Source organism: Arachis hypogaea, chromosome 4 (genome assembly GCF_003086295.3).
Source record: "Arachis hypogaea cultivar Tifrunner chromosome 4, arahy.Tifrunner.gnm2.J5K5, whole genome shotgun sequence".
Classification (NCBI taxonomy): domain Eukaryota; kingdom Viridiplantae; phylum Streptophyta; class Magnoliopsida; order Fabales; family Fabaceae; genus Arachis; species Arachis hypogaea.
In genome coordinates this window covers 32,970,824-32,992,830 of record NC_092039.1, presented here as the reverse complement: position 1 = coordinate 32,992,830, position 22,007 = coordinate 32,970,824, and the positions used below count along the sequence as shown (strand labels likewise).

General features: G+C 38.4%; 2 non-coding genes across 2 annotated transcripts; both read right to left on the bottom strand.

Moving 5' to 3' along the window:
- Positions 1-2,627: 2,627 nt before the first annotated feature.
- LOC112799461 (small nucleolar RNA R71) lies at positions 2,628-2,735 on the bottom strand. Its single transcript, XR_003201042.1, has one exon. It is a non-coding gene; the product is annotated as a small nucleolar RNA R71 (small nucleolar RNA).
- Positions 2,736-12,712: 9,977 nt separating this feature from the next.
- LOC112798391 (small nucleolar RNA R71) lies at positions 12,713-12,816 on the bottom strand. Its single transcript, XR_003200003.1, has one exon. It is a non-coding gene; the product is annotated as a small nucleolar RNA R71 (small nucleolar RNA).
- Between the last annotated feature and the right edge of the window lie 9,191 nt (positions 12,817-22,007).

The following is a 22,007-nucleotide window of genomic DNA, read 5'->3' as shown; positions in this document are numbered from 1 at the left end:
GAATAACTGGATTCTATTCCGACATGATCGAGAACCGACAGCTGAATAGCCGTGCTGTGACAGAGCGCGTTGAACATTTTCACTGAGAGGACGGGACTGTAGCCATTGACAACAGTGATGCCCAACATACAGCTTGCCATGGAAAGGAGTAAGAAGGATTGGATGAAGACAGTAGGAAAGCAGAGAGACGGAAGGAACAAAGCATCTCCATACGCTTATCTGAAATTCTCACCAATGAATTACATAAGTATATCTATCCTTATTTTATGTTTTATTTATCTTTTAATCATTAATCCTCCATAACCATTTGAATCCGCCTAACTGAGATTTACAAGATGACCATAGCTTGCTTCATACCAACAATCTCCGTGGGATCGACCCTTACTCGCGTAAGGTTTATTACTTGGACGACCCAGTGCACTTGCTGATTAGTTGTGCGAAGTTGTGATAAAGAGTTGAGATTGCAATTGAGCGTACCATGTTGATGGCGCCATTGATGATCACAATTTCGTGCACCAAGTTTTTGGCGCCGTTGCCGGAGATTGTTTAAGTTTGGACAACTGACGGTTTATCTTGTTGCTTAGATAGGTATTTTTCTTCAGAATTTTTAAGAATGAATTCTAGAGTTTCAAGGTGATCTTCTTATCATCACCAAAGCTGATTGATTTTCATCAATTTAGCTCTTAAATGTAATGTCCTGCTGAAGCTTGGCTAGCCATGTCTAATCTTTTTAGACTAAAGCTTTAGACTAACATTGCATGATTCCTGTAATTCTTATTAAAAATTTTGAATCTCTTTATTTTCTTTTCCATATAATTTTCGAAAAATCCAAAAAAAAATTACAAAGTCATAAAAATCACTAATATTTTATGTTTCTTGTTTGAGTCTAGTATCTAATTTTAAGTTTGGTGTCAATTGCATGTTTCTATTCTTCTTGCATTTTTCGAATTCATTCATGTGTCTTCATTGATCTTCAAGTTGTTCTTGATGATGTCCTTGCTCTGATATTTAAATTCTCTTGTCTTGAGTATTTTGTTGTTTCTCACATGCATTCTCAATTTGTTAGTGTCAATAGTATACAAACTTCTAAGTTTGGTGTCTTGCATGCATTGTTTATTTGATCTTAGTGGCATTTTGATTATTCTTCATCATTAAAAATACAAAAAATTTTTAATTTATGTCTTTTCAAGTCAATAATACAGAGAATTGAAGATTCAGAACATACAGCAGAGGAATTACACAGAAAAAGTTGGGCGTTCAAAACGCCCAGTGAAGAAGGAAAACTGGCGTTTAAACGTCAGCCAAGGTGCCTGGCTGGGCGTTTAACGCCCAAAAGGGTAGAGTTTTGGGCGTTAAACGCCAGAATGGATACCATTCTGGGCGTTTAACGCCAGGATGGCACAAGGGGGAAGATTTTGTTTTTAATGCAAATTTTTTTCAAGTTTCCATAATTTTTCAAAATCAAATCTTTTTCAATTCATATCTTTTCATTCATATATTTTCAAAATCAATTTCTTTCCATTTTCAAAAATACTTGCTAACAATTAATGATTTGATTCAACATTTCAAGTATGTTGCCTTTTCTGTTGAGAAAGGTTTAATGTTTGAATCATATCTTTTCTTGTTAGCCAAGTCATTAATTTTAAAAATCAAATCTTTTTAAATTATTTTTCAATCATATATTTTCAATGACATCTTTTTAAAACCATAACTTTTCAATCATATCTTCTTAATCACATCTTTTTCAAAATAGTTTTCAATCATATCTTTTTGATTTCTAATTTCAAAATATTTTTCAAATTTCACTTAATTTCTTTCCCAATCTTAGTTTTCGAAAATCAATTACCATTTTTCAAAATTTCTTTTAATTAATTCACTTTAATTTTCGAAAATTTCGCTCCCTCTTCTCACATCCTTCTATTTATGGACTAACACTCCTCCTCAATGCACAATTCGAACTCTATCTCTCTTGATAAGTTCGAATTCTTCTACCTTCTCCTTCTATTCTTCTTTTCCTCTGACACATCAAGGAATCTCTATACTGTGACATAGAGGATTCCATACTTTCTTGTTCTCTTCTCTTTCATATGAGCAGGAGCAAAGACAAAGGCATTCTTGTTGAAGCTGACCTTGAACCTGAAAGGACCTTGAAGCAAAAGCTAAGAGAAGCTAGAGCACTACTCTCTGTAGAGGACCTAACAAAAATCTTCAAAGAAGAAGACATGGCAGCCGAAAACAACAACAATGCCAACAGTGCAAGGAAGGTGCTGGGTGACTTTACTGCACCTACTCCCGACTTCTATGGGAGAAGCATCTCTATCCCTCCCATTGGAGCAAACAACTTTGAGCTTAAGCCTCAATTAGTTTCTCTAATGCAACAGAATTGCAAGTTCCATGGACTTCCATTGGAAGATCCTCACCAGTTCTTAGCTGAATTCTTGCAGATCTGTGACACTGTCAAGACCAATGGGGTTGACCCTGAGGTCTACAGACTTATGCTATTCCCTTTTGCTGTAAGAGACAAAGCTAGGATATGGTTGGACTCATAACCTAAAGAAAGCCTGAACTCTTGGGAAAAGCTAGTCAATGCCTTCTTGGCAAAGTTCTTTCCACCGCAAAAATTGAGTAAGCTTAGAGTGGAAGTCCAAACCTTCAGACAGAAGGAAGGTGAATCCCTCTATGAAGCTTGGGAAAGATACAAACAATTGATCAGAAAGTGTCCTTTTGACATGCTTTCTGAATGGAGCATCATAGGTATTTTCTATGATGGTCTGTCTGAACTGTCCAAGATGTCATTGGACAACTCTGCTGGAGGATCTCTTCATCTGAAGAAGACACCTGCAGAAGCTCAAGAACTCATTAAAATGGTTGCAAATAACTAATTCATGTACACTTCTGAAAGGAATCCTGTGAACAATGGGACGAATCAGAAGAAAGGAGTTCTTGAGATTGATACTCTGAATGCCATACTGGCTCAGAACAAAATATTGACTCAGCAAGTCAATATGATTTCTCAAAGTCTGTCTGGAATGCAAGCTGCACCAGGCAGTACTAAGGATGCTTCATCTAAGGAAGAAGCTTATGATCCTGAGAACCCTTTAATGGTAGAGGTGAATTACATGGGAGAACCCTATGGAAACACCTATAATCCTTCATGGAGAAATCATCCAAATCTCTCATGGAAGGATCAACAGAGACCTCAACAAGGTTTCAACAACAATAATGGTGGAAGAAATAGGTTTAGCAACGGCAAGCCTTTTCCATCATATTCTCAGCAACAGACAGATAATTCTAAGCAGAGCCACTCTGACTTAGCAACCATGGTCTCTGATCTAATCAAAATCACTCAAAGTTTCATGACTGAAACAAGGTCCTCCATTAGAAATTTGGAGGCACAAGTGGGTCAGCTGAGTAAGAAAGTTACTAAACTCTCTCCTAGTACTCTTCTAAGCAATACAGAAGAAAATCCAAAAGGAGAGTGTAAGGCCATCAACATGGCCGAATTTGGAGAGGAGAAAGAGGCAGTGAGCGCCACTGAGGAAGACCTCAATGGACGTCCACTGGCCTCCAATGAGTTCCCTAATGAGGAATCATGGGAATCTGAGGCTCACACTAAGACCATAGAGATTCCATTGGATTTACTTCTTCCATTCATGAGCTCTGATGAGTATTCTTCCTCTGAAAAGGACAAAGATGTCACTGAAGAGCAAGTTGCTAAGTACCTTGGAGCAATCATGAAGCTAAATGATAAGTTATTTGGTAATGAGACTTGGGAGGATGAACCTCTTTTGCTCACCAAAGAACTGGATGACTTGACTAGGTAGAGATTACCTCAAAAGAGACAGGATCATGGGAAGTTCTCAATACCTTGTACCATAGGCACCATGACCTTTAAGAAGGCTCTGTGTGACCTACGGTCAAGCATAAACCTCATGCCTCTCTCTGTAATGGAGAAGCTAGGGATCTTTGAGGTACAAGCTGCAAGAATCTCACTAGAGATGGCAGACAATTCAAGAAAACAAGCTTATGGACTTGTAGAGGATGTTCTGGTAAAGGTTGAAGACCATTACATCCCTGCTGATTTCATAGTCCTAGAGACTAGGAAGTGCATGGATGGATCCATCATCCTTGGCAGACCCTTCCTAGCCACGGCAAAGGCTGTGATTGATGTTGACAGAGGAGAATTGATCATTCAAGTGAATGAAGAATCCTTTGTGTTTAAGGCTCAAAGATATCCCTCTGTAACCATGGAGAGGAAACATGAAGAGCTTCTCTCAAAACAGAGTCAAATAGAGCCCCCACAGTCAAACTCTAAGTTTGGTGTTGGGAGGCAACAACTAAATTCTAAGTTTGGTGTTGAACCCCCACATTCAAACTCTAAGTTTGGTGTTGGGAGGTTCCAACATTGCTCTGAGTATCTGTGAGGCTCCATGAGAGCCGACTGTCAAGCTACTGACATTAAAGAAGCGCTTGTTGGGAGGCAATCCAATGTTATATTTATCTATTTTCCTTTTGTTATTTTATATTTTCTATAGGTTGATGATCATGAGAAGTCACAAAATCAAATGAAAAAAGCAAAAATAGAATGAAAAACAGAAAGAAAAATAACACACCCTGGAGGAAAACTTGCTGGCGTTTAAACGCCAGTGAAGATAGCAAATGGGCATTTAACGCCCAGTCTGGTACCATTCTGGGCGTTTAACGCCAGAAAGGGGCACCAGACTGGCGTTTAACGCCAGGAATGGGCAAGAAGCTGGCGTTAAACGCCAGAAATGGGCATCAGCCCGGCGTTTAACGCCAAGATTGGCAGAAGGAGCATTTTTGCTCGCCACTTGGTGCAGGGATGAATTATCCTTGACACCTCAGGATCTGTGGACCCCACAGGATCCCCACCTACCCCACCACTCTCTCTCTTCTTCACCCATTCACCAATCACCTCAACACCTCTTCCCCAAAAACCCCTCACCTATCAAATCCCACCATTCTCTTCACCACTCACATCCATCCTTCATAAATCCCCACCTACTTCATCATTCAAATTCAAACCATTTTCCCTCCCAAGCCCACCCATATTGGCCAAACCCTACCCCTCTCTCCACCCCTATATGAACCCATCCTCACTCCTTCATTTTCACACAACCTACACACTACTTCTCCCCTTGGCCGAAAAATAAAGCCACCTCCATCTCCTCTATTTCTTCTTCTTCTACTCTCTTCTTTCTTCTTTTGCTCGAGGACGAGCAAACCTTCTAAGTTTGGTGTGGTAAAAGCATTGCTTTTTGTTTTTCCACAACCATTTATGGCATCTAAGGCCGGAGAAACCTCTAGAAAGAGGAAAGGGAAGGCAAAAGCTTCTACCTCCGAGTCATGGGAGATGGAGAGATTCATCTCAAGGGTGCATCAAGACCACTTCTATGAAGTTGTGGCCATGAAGAAGGTGATCCCCGAGGTCCCTTTCAAACTCAAAAAGGGTGAATATCCGGAGATCCGACATGAGATCCGAAGAAGAGGTTGGAAAGTTTTTACCAACCCCATTCAACAAGTCGGAATCTTAATGGTTCAAGAGTTCTATGCCAATGCATGGACCACCAAGAACCATGATCAAAGTGTGAACCCGGACCCAAAGAATTGGCTTACAATGGTTCGGGGGAAATGCTTAGATTTTAGTCCGGAAAATGTAAGGTTGGCATTCAACTTGCCCATGATGCAAGGAGATGAACACCCTTACACTAGAAGGGTCAACTTTGATCAAAGGTTGGACCAAGTCCTCATAGACATTTGTGAAGAGGGCGCTCAATGGAAGAGAGATTCAAGAGGGAAGCCGATTCAACTGAGAAGGCATGACCTCAAGCCCGTGGCTAGGGGATGGTTGGAGTTTATCCAACGCTCAATCATTCCCACTAGCAACCGGTCCGAAGTTACTATAGACCGGGCTATCATGATTCATAGCATCATGATTGGAGAGGAAGTAGAAGTTCATGAGGTTATATCCCAAGAACTTTATAAGGTGGCAGACAAGTCCTCTACCTTGGCAAGGTTAGCCTTCCCTCATCTCATTTGTCACCTCTGTAATTCAGTTGGAGGTAACATAGAGGGAGACATCCTCATTGATGAGGACAAGCCCATCACTAAGAAAAGGATGGAGCAAACAAGAGATCCCACTCATCATGAAATCCCTGAGATGCCTCAAGGGATGCACTTTCCTCCACAAAACTATTGGGATCAAATCAACACCTCCCTAGGAGAATTGAGTTCCAACATGAGACAACTAAGGGTGGAGCACCAAGAACATTCCATCCTCCTCCATGAAATTAGAGAAGATCAAAGAATCATGAGAGAGGAGCAACAAAGGCAAGGAAGAGACATTGAGGAGCTCAAGCACTCCATAAGATCTTCAAGAGGAAGAACAAGTCGCCATCACTAAGGTGGACCCGTTCCTTAATCTCCTTGTCCTTTATTTCTCTGTTTTTCGAATTTTTATGCTTATGTTTATCTATGTTTGTGTCTTATGATCATTAGTGTCTTAGTGTCTATGCCTTAAAGTTATGAATGTCCTAGAATCCATCACCTTTCTTAAATGAAAAATGTTCTTAATTGAAAAAGAGAAGAATTGCATGAATTTTGAATTTTATAACAGATTAATTATTTTGATGTGGTCGCAATACTTTGACTTCTGAATGTATGCTTGAACAGTGCATATGTCTTTTGAATTTGTTGTTCATGAATATTGGCTCTTGAAAGAATGATGAAAAAGGAGACATGTTACTGAGGATCTGAAAAATCATAAAAGTGGTTCTTGAAACAATAAAAAGCAGTGAATTCAAAAAAAAAAGAGATTGTGTGCGAAAAAAAAAGAGAGAGAAAGCAAGCAAGAAAAAGCCAATAGCCCTTTAAACCAAAAGGCAAGGGTAAAAATAAAGTCGTGATCCAAGGCAAAAAGAGTGTGCTTAAGAACCTTGGACACCTCTAATTGGGGACTCTAGCAAAGCTGAGTCACAATCTGAAAAGGTTCACCCAGTTATGTGTCTGTGGCATGTATGTATCCGGTGGTAATACTGGAAGACAGAGTGCTTTGGGCCACGACCAAGATTCATAAAGTAGCTGTGTTCAAGAATCATCATACTTAACTAGGAGAATCAATAACACTATCTGGATTCTGAGTTCCTATAGAAGCCAATCATTCTTAATTTCAAAGGATAAAGTGAGATGCCAAAACTGTTCAGAGGCAAAAAGCTAAAAGCTCCGCTCATCTAATTAATACTGATCTTCATAGATGTTTTTGGAATTCATTGTATATTCTCTTCTTTTTATCTTATTTGATTTTCACTTGCTTGGGGACAAGCAACAATTTAAGTTTGGTGTTGTGATGAGCGGATAATTTATACGCTTTTTGGCATTGTTTTTAGTATGTTTTTAGTATGTTTGAGTTAGTTTTTATCATGGTTCTGAAAACCGGACCGGACCGGCCGGTTCAACCGGAAAAACCGGGAACCGGTCAGTTAACCGGTCCGGGTAAGCTCAAAAACCGGCCAGCAAAAAACCGGTAAAAAACCGGTCGAACCGGCCGGTTTTTTAACGGTTTTTTAACGGTTTTTTATTAAATTACTATATTTAAAATTATTTTTAGATTTTTTAATAATTTTATTTAATATTTAATTAAACCGGTTGAACCCCGGTTGAACCCCGGTCGAACCATTAAACCATTGAACCAGTAACCTCACCGGTTCATTGACCGGTCCGGTTCTCGCAACCTTGGTTTTTATTATATTTTTATTAGTTTTTAGTTAAAATTCACTTTTTTGGACTTTACTATGAGTTTGTGTGTTTTTCTGTGATTTCAGATATTTTCTGGCTAAAATTGAGGGACCTGAGCAAAAATCTGATTCAGAGGCTGAAAAGGACTGCAGATGCTGTTGGATTCTGACTTCCCTGCACTCGAAGTGGATTTTCTGGAGCTACAAAAGCCCAATTGGCGCGCTCTTAATTGCGTTAAAAAGTAGACATCCTGGGCTTTCCAGCAATATATAATAGTCTATACTTTGCCCGAGATTTGATGGCCCAAACCGGCGTTCCAAATCAGCTCAAGACTGCCCGGTGTTAAACGCCGGAACTGGCACAAGAATGGGAGTTAAACGCCCAAACTGGCACAAAAGCTGGCGTTTAACTCCAAGAAAAGTTTCTACACATGAAAGCTTCAATGCTCAGCCCAAGCACACACCAAGTGGGCCCGGAAGTGGATTTTTATGTCATTTACTCATTTCTGTAAATCCTAAGCTACTAGTTCTCTATAAATAAGACCTTTTGCTATTGTATTTTCATCTTGGTTCTTTTGGTTCCCTCTCTGGGGCCGAAGCCAATGATCACCATTATCACTTATGTATTTTCAATAGTGGAGTTTCTACACACCATAGATTAAGGTGTGGAGCTCTGCTGTACCTCGAGTATCAATGTAATTACTATTGTTCTTCTATTCAATTCAGCTTATTCTTGTTCTAAGATATCACTTGTTCCTCAACTTGATGATTGTGATGATCCATGACACTCATCATCATTCTCACCTATGAACGTGTGCCTGACAACCACCTCCGTTCAACCTTAGATTGAGTGGATATCTCTTAGATCCCTTAATCGGAATCTTCGTGGTATAAGCTAGAATTGATGGCGGCATTCAAGAGAATCTGGAAGGTCTAAACCTTGTCTGTGGTATTCTGAGTAGGATTCAAGGATTGAATGACTGTGACGAGCTTCAAACTCACGATTTTGGGGCGTTAGTGACAGACGCAAAAGAATCACTGGATTCTATTCTGACATGATCGAGAAATGACAGCTGAATACCTGTGCTGTGACAGAGCGCGTTGAACATTTTCACTGAGAGGACGGGACTATAGCCATTGACAACGGTGATGCCCAACATACAGCTTGCCATGGAAAGGAGTAAGAAGCATTGGATGAAGACAGTAGGAAAGCAGAGAGACGGAAGGGACAAAGCATCTCCATACGCTTATCTGAAATTCTCACCAATGAATTACATAAGTATCTCTATCCTTATTTTATGTTTTATTTATCTTTTAATCATTAATCCTCCATAACCATTTGAATCCGCCTGACTGAGATTTACAAGATGACTATAGCTTGCTACATACCAACAATCTCTGTGGGATCGACCCTTACTCGCGTAAGGTTTATTACTTGGACGACCCAATGCACTTGTTGGTTAGTTGTGCGAAGTTGTGATAAAGAGTTGAGATTGCAATTGAGCGTACCATGTTGATGGCGCCATTGATGATCACAATTTCGTGCACCAATGACAAATGCAAAAGAATCAAGGGATTCTATTCCAACATGATCAAGAACCGACAGATGATTAGCCGAGCCGTGACAGAGCATTTGGACCTTTTTCACTGAGAGGATGGGATGTTGCCATTGACAACGGTGATTCCCTACATACAGCTTGCCATGGAAAGGAATAAGAAGGATTGAAGGAAGGCAGTAGGAAAGCAGAGATCCAACAGGGACAAGCATCTCCATACACTTATCTGAAATTCCCACCATTGAATTACATGAGTAACTCTATCTTTATTTTCTGTTTATTTATTATTATTATTCGAAAACTCAATAACATTTACTATCCACCTAACTGATATTTACAAGATGACCATAGCTTGCTTTATACCAACAATCTCCGTGGGATCGACCCTTACTCACGTAAGGTATTACTTGGACGACCCAGTGCACTTGCTGGTTAGTTGTGCGGAGTTGTCACTAAGTGTGATTCATGTTGAGAGCGCTACCAAGTTTTTGGCGCCATTGTTGATGATCACAATTTCGTGCACCAAGTTTTTGGCGCCGTTGCCGGGGATTGTTCGAGTTTGGACAACTGACGGTTCATCTTGTTGCTCAGATTAGGTAATTTTCTTTTTATTTTCTTTTCAAACATTTTCAAATATATATATATAATTTTTCAAAACATTTTTCAAAACATTTTTCAAAATGTTCTCACCTGTTTTCGAAAAATTTTCAAAATTTTTAAGAATGAATTCTAGTGTTTCTTGAAGCATGTTGAAGCTTGGTTGGCTGTAAAGCCATGTCTAGCTCAATTGGATTGAGGCTTCCACTTGTTAACATAAAAGGGTATGTATATAGAGTTGGATGAAATATCAGCTGTTGCATGCCTGATTTATATCTTCTGAAGCTGGTTGGCTATTAAGCCATGCCCAACCATTGGATTGGAGCGTTAGGCTAACATTGAAAGATTCCTGGAATTCTTATTAAAAATTTTGAATTTCTTATTTTATTTTTCCTATATGTTTTTCAAAAAATTAAAAGAAAATACAAAAAAAATCATAAAATTAAAAAATCAAAAATATTTTGTGTATCTTGTTTGGGTCTTGAGTCAATTTATAAGTTTGGTGTCAATTGCATAGTCATTTTGTTCTTGCAATTTTCGAAAATTCATGCATTCATAGTGTTCTTCATGATCTTCAAGTTGTTCTTGGTAAGTCTTCTTTTTTGATCTTGATGTTTTCTTGTTTTGTGTCTTTTATTGTTTTTCATGTGCATCTTTGCATTCATATTGTCTAAGCATTAAAGATTTCTAAGTTTGGTGTCTTGCATGTTTTCTTTGTATAAAAATTTTTTCAAAACTATGTTCTTGATGTTCATCATGATCTTCAAAGTGCTCTTGGTGTTCATCTTGACATTCATAGTGTTCTTGCATGCATTATGTGTTTTGATTCATAATTTTCATGTTGTGAGTTATTTTTTTTATGTTTTTCTCTCTCATAATTAAAAAATTCAAAAATAAAAAATATCTTTTCCTTTTTTCTCTCAATATTTCAAAAATTTGGGTTGACTTAGTCAAAAATTTTTAAAATTAGTTGTTTCTTGTAACTCAAGTCAAATTTTCAAATTTTAAAAATCTTATCTTTTTAAAACTTTTTCAAAATTCAAATCTTTTTCTTTTTTTTCATGATTTTCGAAATTTTCAAAAATTATTTTCAAAATCTTTTCTTAATTTTATTTCAAAATTTTTGAAACTTAACTAACAAGTAATGTGATTGGTTCAAAAATTTGAAGTTTGTTACTTTCTTGTTAAGAAAGGTTCAATCTTTAAATTCTAGAATCATATCTTTTAGTTTCTTGTTAGTCAAGTAATTAATTTTAATTTTAAAAATTAAATCTATCTTATCTTATCTTTTATACCATATCTTTTTCAAAATTTTATCTTTTTCAAAAATTTGATTTTAAAATATCTTTTCTAACTTCTAATCTTCTTATCTTTTCAAATTTGATTTTCAACTCTTTTTCAGCTAACTATTTGACTTTTTATTTGTTTCTTATCTTTTTCAAAACCACCTAACAACTTTTCTCTCTCTAATTTTCGAAAATACTTCCTTCTTTTTCAAAAAAAAAAATTCTTTATTTTTATTTAATTAATTATTTTAAATTTTAATTTTAATTTCATTTCTTATCTTTATTTTCGAAAATCATTTAACTCCTTTTCAAAATTTAATTTCGAAAATTTCTCCCTCTATCATCTTTTCCTATTTATTTATTCATTTACTAATACCTCTCTTCACCTCTCTTCATCTCAAATCATTGCCCTTATCCTTACCCTTGTGTTTGGATTCTCCGTTCTTTATTCCCTTCTTCTTCTACCAATAATAAGGAACCTCTTTACTGTGACATAGAGGATTCATCTTCTTTTTCTGTTCTCTTCTCTTTCATATGAGCAGGAACAAGAAAAAAGGCATTCTTGTTGAAGCTGATCCAAAACCTGAAAGGACTCTGAAGAGGAAACTAAGAGAAGCTAAATTACAACAATCCAGAAACAACCTTGCTGAAATTTTCAAACAAGAAAAGGAAATGGCAGCTGAACCTAACAACAATAATGCAAGAAAACAAATGAATTCAAATTAAAAAAAATGAAATATTAATATAAATCGAATTTGATTATATTTTTAGTAATTTGTTTTTATTATTATTATATAAATAAATATATTCTAGTTGATATTTGTCAATATTCTTTCTAATTTTTTAGAAAAATTATTAAATTATTAATTCAATTTTTTCTATTTCTCTTTATTGAAATACTCCAATTTAACTATTCCATATCCATTTATTTATATACTCTACATTTCTAGACTCTAATATATATCTAATAGATAAGGTATATCTAATCAATTAGAATATAGAACTTTATGGATATAATAAAAAAGAAAAATAAGATATATTATGTTTATGCAATAAATTAAGTATCTTTGTCTTCGGCTCAATCCTTTTTTGAAGATTGAGCCGAGTTTAATTGCAATTATCTAGAACGAACAGTAACCACCGGATTACAAAGTATCTTCTTGGTGATTATACCACACCTACGTCCAAGTTTGATGGAAGAAGCATCTCATTTCCTACCATAGGAGCAAACAATTTTGAGCTGAAACCTCAATTAGTTGCTCTAATGCAACAAAACTACAAGTTTCATGGACTTCCATCAGAAGATCCTTACCAGTTCTTAACTAAGTTCTTGCAGATCCGTGAGACTGTTAAGACTAATGGAGTAGATCCTGAAGTCTACAGGCTCATGCTTTTCCCTTTTGCTGTAAGAGACAGAGCTAGAGCATGGTTGGACTCTCAACCTAAGGATAGCCTGGACTCCTGGGATAAGCTGGTCACGGCCTTCTTGGCTAAATTCTTTCCTCCTCAAAAGCTGAGCAAGCTTAGAGTAGATGTTCAGACCTTCAAACAAAAAGATGGTGAATCCCTCTATGAAGCTTGGGAAAGATACAAGTGGATGACCAAAAGATGTTCTTCTGACATGTTTTCAGAATGGACCATGATAGATATATTCTATTATGGTCTATCTGAGTTCTCTAAGATGTCACTGGACCATTCTATAGGTGGATCCATTCACCTAAAGAAAACGCCTACAGAGGCTCAAGAACTTATTGACATGGTTGCAAATAACCAGTTCATGTACACTTCTGAGAGGAATTCCGTGAATAATGGGGCGCCTCAAAGGAAGGGAGTTCTTGAAATTGATGCTCTGAATGCCATATTGGCTCAGAACAAAATGTTGACTCAGAAAGTCAACATGATTTCTCAAAGTCTGAATGGATGGCAAAATGCATCCAACAGTACTAAAGAGGCATCTTCTGAAGAAGAAGCTTATGATCCTGAGAACCCTGCAATAGCAGAGGTAAATTATATGGGTGAACCTTATGGAAACACCTATAATTCATCATGGAAAAATCATCCAAATTTCTCATGGAAGGATCAACAAAAGCCTCAACAAGGCATTAATAATGGTGGAAGAAATAGGCTCAGCAATATCAAGCCTTATCCATCATCTTCTCAGCAACAGACAGAGAATTATGAACAAAGTACGTCTAACTTAGCAAACTTAGTCTCTGATCTATCTAAGGCCACTTTAAGTTTCATGAGTGAAACAAGATCCTCCATCAGAAATCTGGAGGCACAAGTGGGCCAACTGAGTAAGAAAATCACTAAAACTCCTCCTGGTACTCTCCCAAGCAATACTGAAGAAAATCCAAAAAGAGAGTGCAAGGCCATTGATATAATCAATATGGCCAAACCTAGAGAGGAAGGAGAGGATGTGAATCCCAATGAGGAAGACCTCATGGGACATCTCTCAAGCAAGAAAGAGTTCCCTATTGAGGATCCACGGGAATCTGAGGCCCAATAGAGACCAAAGAGATTCCATTAAACCTTCTTCTGCTATTCATGAGCTCTGAAGACTATTCTTCCTCTAAAGAGGATGAAGATGTAACTGGAGAGCAAGTTGCTCAATATCTAGGAGCTATCATTAAACTGAATGCCAAGTTATTTGGTAATGAGACTTGGGAAGGTGAACCTCCCTTGCTCATTAGTGAACTAGATACCTGGGTTCAGCAAACTTTACCTCAAAAGAGACAGGATCCTGGCGAATTCGTAATACCCTGTACTATAGGCACCATGACCTTTGAGAAAGCTCTGTGTGACCTAGGGTCAGGCATAAATCTTATGCCACTCTCTGTAATGGAGAAGCTGGGGATCATTAAGGTACAACCTGCCATATTTTCATTACAATTGGCAAACAAGTCAGTAAGACAAGCTTATGGATTGGTAGAGGACGTGTTGGTAAAGGTTGAAGGTCTTTACATCCCTGCTGATTTCATAATCTTAGACACTAGGAAGGAGGAGGATGAATGCATCATCCTTGGAAGACCTTTCCTAGCCACAACAGGAGCTGTGATAGATGTTAACAGAGGAGAATCAGTCCTTTAATTGAATGGGGACTACCTTGTGTTTAAGGCTCAAGGATCTTCTTCTTTAACAATGGAGAGGAAGCATGAAAAGCTTCTCTCAGTACAGAGTCAAACAAAGCCCCCACAATCAAACTCTAAGTTTGGTGTTGAATCCCCACATCCAAACTCTAAGTTTGGTGTTGGGAGTCTACAACATTGACCTGATCACCTGTGAGGCTCCATGAGAGCCCATTGTCAAGCTATTGACATTAAAGAAGCGCTTATTGGGAGGCAACCCAATTTTTAATTTTATTTTATTTTCATTGTTCTTTTATGTTTTATTAGGTTCATGATCATGTGGAGTCACGAAAAAAATATTAAAATTAAAAACAGAATCAAAAATAGTAGAAGAAAAATCACACTCTGGAGGAAGGACTTACTGGCATTTAAACGCCAGTAAGGAGCATCTGGCTGGCGTTCAATGCCAGAACACAGCATGGATCTGGCGTTGAACGCCAGAAACAAGCAGCATCCTGGCGTTTAAACGCCAGGAATATACCCTAAGGAGAGCTGGCGCTGAACGCCAGAAACAAGCATGGAACTGGCGTTCAACGCCAGAAACATGCTGCAGTTGGGTGTTGAACACCCAGAACATGCATCACCTCGGCGTTTAAACGCCAGAATTGCATGCAAAGGCATTGTACATGCCTAATTGGTGCAGGGATGTAAATCCTTGACACCTCAGGATCTGTGGACCCCACAAGATCATCTCAGGATCTATAGACCCCACAGGATCCCCACCTACCATATTCTCCCCTCTTCTCAACATTCATCCTCTCTTTCCAATAAACACTCTTCCCCAAAACCCTTCACTAATCACCTCAATCTCTCTTCCCAATTACCCCCTTCACCACTCACATCCACTCACTCTTTCCCATAAACCCCACCAACCTTCAAAATTCAAAATTTTTTTCCCACCCAAACCCACCCTAAATAGCCGAACCTACTCCCTCTCCCCTCACTATATAAACCCCTCTATTCTCCTTAATTTTCACACAACACAACTCCCTCTCCTATACCTTGGCTGAATACACTTTTCTCCACTCTCCTCCATATTTTCTCTTCTTTTCTTTTCTTTCTTCTCTTGCTCGAGGGCGAGTAATATTCTAAGTTTGGTGTGGTAAAAGCATAAGCTTTTTGTTTTTCCATGACCATTGATGGCACCTAAGGCCAGAGAAACCTCTAGAAAAGGGAAAGGGAAGACAAAAGTTTCCACCTCCGAGTCATGGGAGATGGAAAGATTCATCTCCAAAGCCCATCAAGACCACTTCTATGATGTTGTGGCTAAGAAGAAGGTGATCCCTGAGGTCCCTTTCAAGCTCAAGAAAAGTGAGTTTCCGGAGATCCGACATGAGATTCAAAGAAGAAGTTGGGAAGTTCTGACCAACCCCATTCAACAAGTCGGAATCTTGATGGTTCAACAGTTCTATGCCAATGCATGGATCACTAGGAACCATGATCAAAGTATGAACCCGAACCCAAAGAACTATCTTACAATGGTTCGGGGGAAATACTTAGATTTTAGTCTAAAAAATGTGAGGTTGGCATTCAACTTGCCCATGATGCAAGGAGATGCACACCCCTACACAAGAAGGGTCAACTTTGATCAAAGGTTGGACCAAGTCCTTAGGGACATATGTGTTGAAGGAGCCTAATAGAAAAGAGACTCCAAAGGCAAGACGGTTCAATTAAGAAGACTGGACCTCAAGCCTGTGGCTAGAGGATGGTTGGAGTTCATCCAACGCTCCATCATCCCCACTAGCAACCGATCTGAAGTTACTGTGGATCGGGCCATCATGATTCATAGCATCATGAATGGAGAGGAAGTAGAAGTTCATGAAGTCATTTCCCTTGAATTCTACAAAATAGCCGAAAAGCCCTCTACCTTGGCAAGGCTAGCTTTTCCTCATCTTATTTGCCATCTATGTTACTCAGCTGAGGTCATCATAGAAGGAGACATCCCCATTGAGGAGGACAAGCCCATCACTAAGAAAAAGATGGAGCAAACAAGAGAGCCCACTCATGGAATCCAAGAGACGCATGAGGAAGCTCATCACCAAGAAATCCCAGAGATGCCTCAAGGGATGCACTTTCCTCCCAACAACTATTGGGAACAACTCAACACTTCTCTTGAAGATTTGAGTTACAATATGGATCAATTAAGGGTGGAACATCAAGAGCACTCCATTATTCTCCATGAAATTAGAGAAGATCAAAGAGTAATGAGGGAGGAGCAACAAAGGCAAGGAAGAGGCATAGAAGAACTCAAGGACATCATTGGTTCTTCAAGAACAAAGCGCCACCGTCACTAAGGTGGATTCATTCCTTGTTCTTATTTTTCTGTTTTTTGGTTTTTATGCTTATTATGTCATCTATATTTGTGTCTCTGTTACATGATCATTAGTATTTAGTAACTATGTCTTAAGGCTATAAATAATTCCATGAATCCTTCACCTCTCTTAAATGAAAAATGTTTCTAATTCAAAAGAACAAGAAGCACATGAATTTCGAAATTATCCTTGAATTTAGTTTAATTATATTGATGTGGTGACAATACTTTTTGTTCTCTGAATGAATGCTTGAACAGTACATATTTTTGATCTTGTTGTTTATGAATGTTAAAATTGTTGGCTCTTGAAAGAATGATGAACAAAGAGAATGTTATTGACAATATGAAAAATCATGAAATTGATTCTTAAAGCAAGAAAAAGCAGTGAAAAAGCAAAAGCTTGCGAAAAAATAGAAAGAAAAAGAAAAAGCAAGCAGAAAAAGCCAATAGCCCTTAAAACCAAAAGGCAAGGGTAAAAAGGATCCAAGGCTTTAAGCATCAATGGATAGGATGGCCCAAGGAAATAAAATCCAGGCCTAAGCAGCTAAATCAAGCTGTCCCTAACCATGTGCTTGTGGCATGCAGGTCCAAGTGAAAAGCTTGAGACTGAGTGGTTAAAGTCGTGATCCAAAGCAAAAAGAGTGTGCTTAAGAACTCCGGACACCTCTAACTGGGGACTTTAGCAAAGCTGAGTCACAATCTGAAAAGGTTCACCCAGCTATGTGTCTGTGGCATTTATGTATCTGGTGGTAATACTGGAAAACAAAGTGCTTAGGGCCACGGCCAAGACTCATAAAAGTAGCTGTGTTCAAGAATCAATATACTTAACTAGGAGAATCAATAACACTATCTAAAATTCTAAGTTCCTATAGATGCCAATCATTCTAAACTTCAAAGGAAAAAGTGAGATGCCAAAACTGTTCAGAGGCAAAAAGCTACAAGTCCCACTCATCTAATTAGGACTAATATTCATTGATATTCTGGAATTTATAGTATATTCTCTTTTTTTTATCCTAATTTATTTTCAGTTGCTTGGGGACAAGCAACAATTTAAGTTTGGTGTTGTGATGAGCAGATAATTTATACGCTTTTTGGCATTGTTTTTAGGTAGTTTTTAGTAGGATCTAGCTACTTTTAGGGATGTTTTCATTAGTTTTTATGCTAAATTCATATTTCTGGACTTTACTATGAGTTTGTGTGTTTTTCTTTGATTCAAGTAATTTCTGGCTGAAATTGAGGGACCTGAGCAAAACTCTGATAAAAGGCTGACAAAGGACTGTTGATGCTGTTGGATTTTGACCTCCCTGCACTCGAAATAGATTTTATGGAGCTACAGAACTCCAAATGGTGCGCTCTTAACGGATTTGGAAAGTAGACATCTAGAGATTTCCAGCAATATATAATAGTCCATACTTTATTCGTGATTAGATGACGTAAACTGGCGCTCAACGCCAGTTCCATGCTGCATTCTGGAGTTAAACACCAGAAACACGTCACGAACCAGAGTTGAACGCCAAAAACACGTTACAACTTGGCGTTCAACTCCAATAGAAGCCCCAGCTCATGTAAAGCTCAAGGTCAGCCCAAGCACACAACAAGTGGGCCCCGGAAGTGAATTTATGCATCAATTACTTATTTCTGTAAACCCTAGTAGCTAGTCTAGTATAAAAAGGACCTTTTACTATTGTATTTTCATCCTGGATTGTATTTTTGATCCTGTGATCACGTTTTGGGGGCTGGCCATTCGGCCATGCTTGAACCTTCATCACTTATGTATTTTCAGTGGTGGAGTTTCTACACACCATAGATTAAGGGTGTGGAGCTTTGCTGTATCTCAAGTTTTAATGCAATTACTACTATTTTCTATTCAATTCAGCTATTCCTGTTCTAAGATATTCGTTGCACTTCAACATGATGAATTTGATGATCCGTGACACTCAGCATCATTCTCACCTATGAACGCGTGACTGACAACCACTTCCGTTCTACTTTAGACCGGGCGCATATCTCTTGGATTCCTTAATCAAATTCTTCGTGGTATAAGCTAGATTGATGGCGGCATTCATGAGAATCCAGAAAGCCTAAACCTTTTCTGTGGTATTCCAAGTAGGATTCCAGGATTGAATGACTGTGACGAGCTTCAAACTCGTGATTGTTGGGCGTGATGACAAACGTAAAAGAATCAAGGGATTCTATTCCAACATGATCAAGAACTGACAGATGATTAGCTGTGCCGTGACAGAGCATTTGGACCTTTTTCACTTAGAGGATGGGATGTAGCCATTGACAACAGTGATGCCCTACATACAGCTTGCCATGGAAAGGAATAAGAAGGATTGAAGGAAGGCAGTAGTAAAGCAGAGATCCAACAGGGACAAGCATCTCCATACACTTATCTGAAATTCCCACCATTGAATTACATGAGTAACTCTATCTTTATTTTCTGTTTATTTATTATTATTATTCGAAAACTCAATAACATTTACTATCCGCCTAACTGAGATTTACAAGATGACCATAGCTTGCTTCATACCAATAATCTCCGTGGGATCGACCCTTATTCACGTAAGGTATTACTTGGACGACCCAGTGCACTTGCTGGTTAGTTGTGCAGAGTTGTGATTAAGTGTGATTCACGTTGAGAACGCTACCAAGTTTTTGGTGCCATTGTTGATGATCACAATTTCGTGCACCAATGATCCTGAGGTTGTTGATGATGCTGCCCATGACAGAGATAGGGTAGTTGAGGTAGATAAAATTTTAGAGGAACTGAAGACATCCTCTTCCTCAGATGATGGATACGAGAGCATGGAAGACGTGTTGTATAAACTTTCACCACCTGGAATTGAGAGTGATAGTATATAAACTGATAGTAATGGCGGGATTGCTGGTGGCAAGAGAAAAAGAAGTATGAAGGGTAAAAAGAAGGTAGTGACTCCGAAGAAGCTAGTTGGAAATAAAAAAGGATTAAAGCAAAAAGCTAAGATTGGAAAGAAGAAGATGCAATTTGGGACGAGGGTTAATGTAAGAGGAGAAAGCAGTGGGAACGAGAATGATGGAACAAGTGGTGAAGGTGGTGTTCATGGGCCTGATGTGCAGCCTAATAATGCATTGACAGGTGGACTTTATGTCAGTGAAGTTCCAACAGAAATAGAGAAAATCATGTTTGAGTATGTGATGGACGAAATTGTGATCCTCAAAGTTGGCCTCTTTGTATTCGTGTGAAATCAAAAATACCCCAAAGAGATCATGGTGTGATAAATTGGGATCTTAATAATCCCTGGTGTGATCATAACTCCGTTCAACTTAACCAGCAAGTGTATTGGGTCATCCAAGTAATACCTTACGTGAGTAAGGGTCGATCCCACAAAGATTGTTGGTATGAAGCAAGCTATGGTCACCTTGTAAATCTCAGTTAGGCAGATTAAATTGGTTTATGATGAGTTCAAAAATTAATAATAAATAGAAAATAAAAAAGGATATAAATACTTCTGTAAATCAATAGTGGGAATTTCAGATAGGCGTAGGGAGATGCTGTGCTCCTCTCATATCTCTACTTTTTTATTACATTCATCCAATCTTTCTTACTCCTTTCCATGGCAAGCTGTATGTAGGGCATCACCGTTGTCAATGGCTATATCCCATTCTCTCAGTGAAAATGGTCCTATGCTCTGTCACAGCACGACTAATCATCTGTCGGTTCTTAATCAGGTTGGAATAGAATCCCTTGATTCTTTTGCGTTTGTCATCAGGCCCAGCCTTCAGAAGTTTGAAGCTCGTCACAGTCATTCAATCCCAGAATCCTACTCGGAATACCATAGAAAAGTTTTAGACTTTTCGGATCCTCATGAATGCCACCATCTATCTAACTTAAACCACGAAGATTCTGTTGGGGAATATAAGAGATATGCGTCCGGCCTAAAGTAGAACGGAAGTGGTTGTCAGTCACGCGCGTTCATAGGTGAGAATGATGATGAGTGTCACGGATCATCACATTCATCAAGTTGAAGTGCAATGTATATCTTGGAATAAGAATAAAAGAGAATTGAATAAAAAGTAATAGTAATTGTATTGAAACTTGAGGTACAGCAGAGCTCCACACCCTTAATCTATGGTGTGCAGAAACTCCACTGTTGAAAATACATAAGTGAAAGGTTCAGGCATGGCCGAATGGCCAGCCCCCTGAATGATCAAGAGACTGAATGATCAAAGACTACAAAGTCAAAAGATTAAACTGTCAAAAGATGTCTAATACAATAGTAACTTATCCTATTTATACTAGACTAGCTACTAGGGTTTACATGAGTAAGTAATTGATGCATAAATCCACTTCCGGGGCCCACTTGGTGTATTTTTGGGCTGAGCTTGATCTATCCACGAGCTGAGGCTTCTCTTGGAGTTGAACTCCAAGTTATAACGTGTTTTGGGCGTTCAACTCCGGGTTGTGACGTGTTTCTGGCGTTTAACTCCAGACAGCAGCATGTACTCGGCGTTCAACACCAAGTTACGTCCTCAATTTCGGAATAAAGTATGGACTATTATATATTTCTGGAAAGCTCTGGATGTCTACTTTCCAACGCCGTTAAGAGCGCGCAATTTGGAGTTCTGTAGCTCCAGAAAATCCATTTCGAGTGCAGGGAGGTCAGATTCCAACAGCATCAGCAATCCTTTTGTCAGCCTTTTTCAGAGTTTTGCTCAAGTCCCTCAATTTCAGCCAGAAATTACCTGAAATCACAGAAAAACACACAAACTCATAGTAAAGTCCAGAAATGTGAATTTAACATAAAAACTAATGAAAACATCCCTAAAAGTAGCTTGAACTTACTAAAAACTACCTAAAAACAATGCCAAAAAGCGTATAAATTATCCGCTCATCACAACACGAAACTTAAATTGTTGCTTGTCCCCATGAAACTGAAAATCAATTAGGATTAAAAGAAGAGAATATACTATAAATTTCAAAATATCAATGAATATTAATTCTAATTAGATGAGCGGGACTTGTAGCTTTTTGCTTCTGAACAGTTTTGGCATCTCACTTTTTCCCTTGGAGTTTAGAATGATTGGCTTCTCTAGGAACTTAGAATTTCGGATAGTGTTGTTGATTCTCCTAGTTACGCATGTTGATTCTTGAACACAGCTACTTTTATGAGTCTTGGCCGTGGCCCTAAGCACTTTGTTTTCCAGTATTACCACCGGATACATAAAGGCTACAGACACATGACTGGGTGAACCTTTTCAGATTGTGACTCAGCTTTGCTAGAGTCCCCAGTTAGAGGTGTCCAGAGCTCTTAAGCACACTCTTGCTTTGGATCACGACTTTAACCACTCAGTCTCAAGCTTTTCACTTGGACCTACATGCCACAAGCACATGG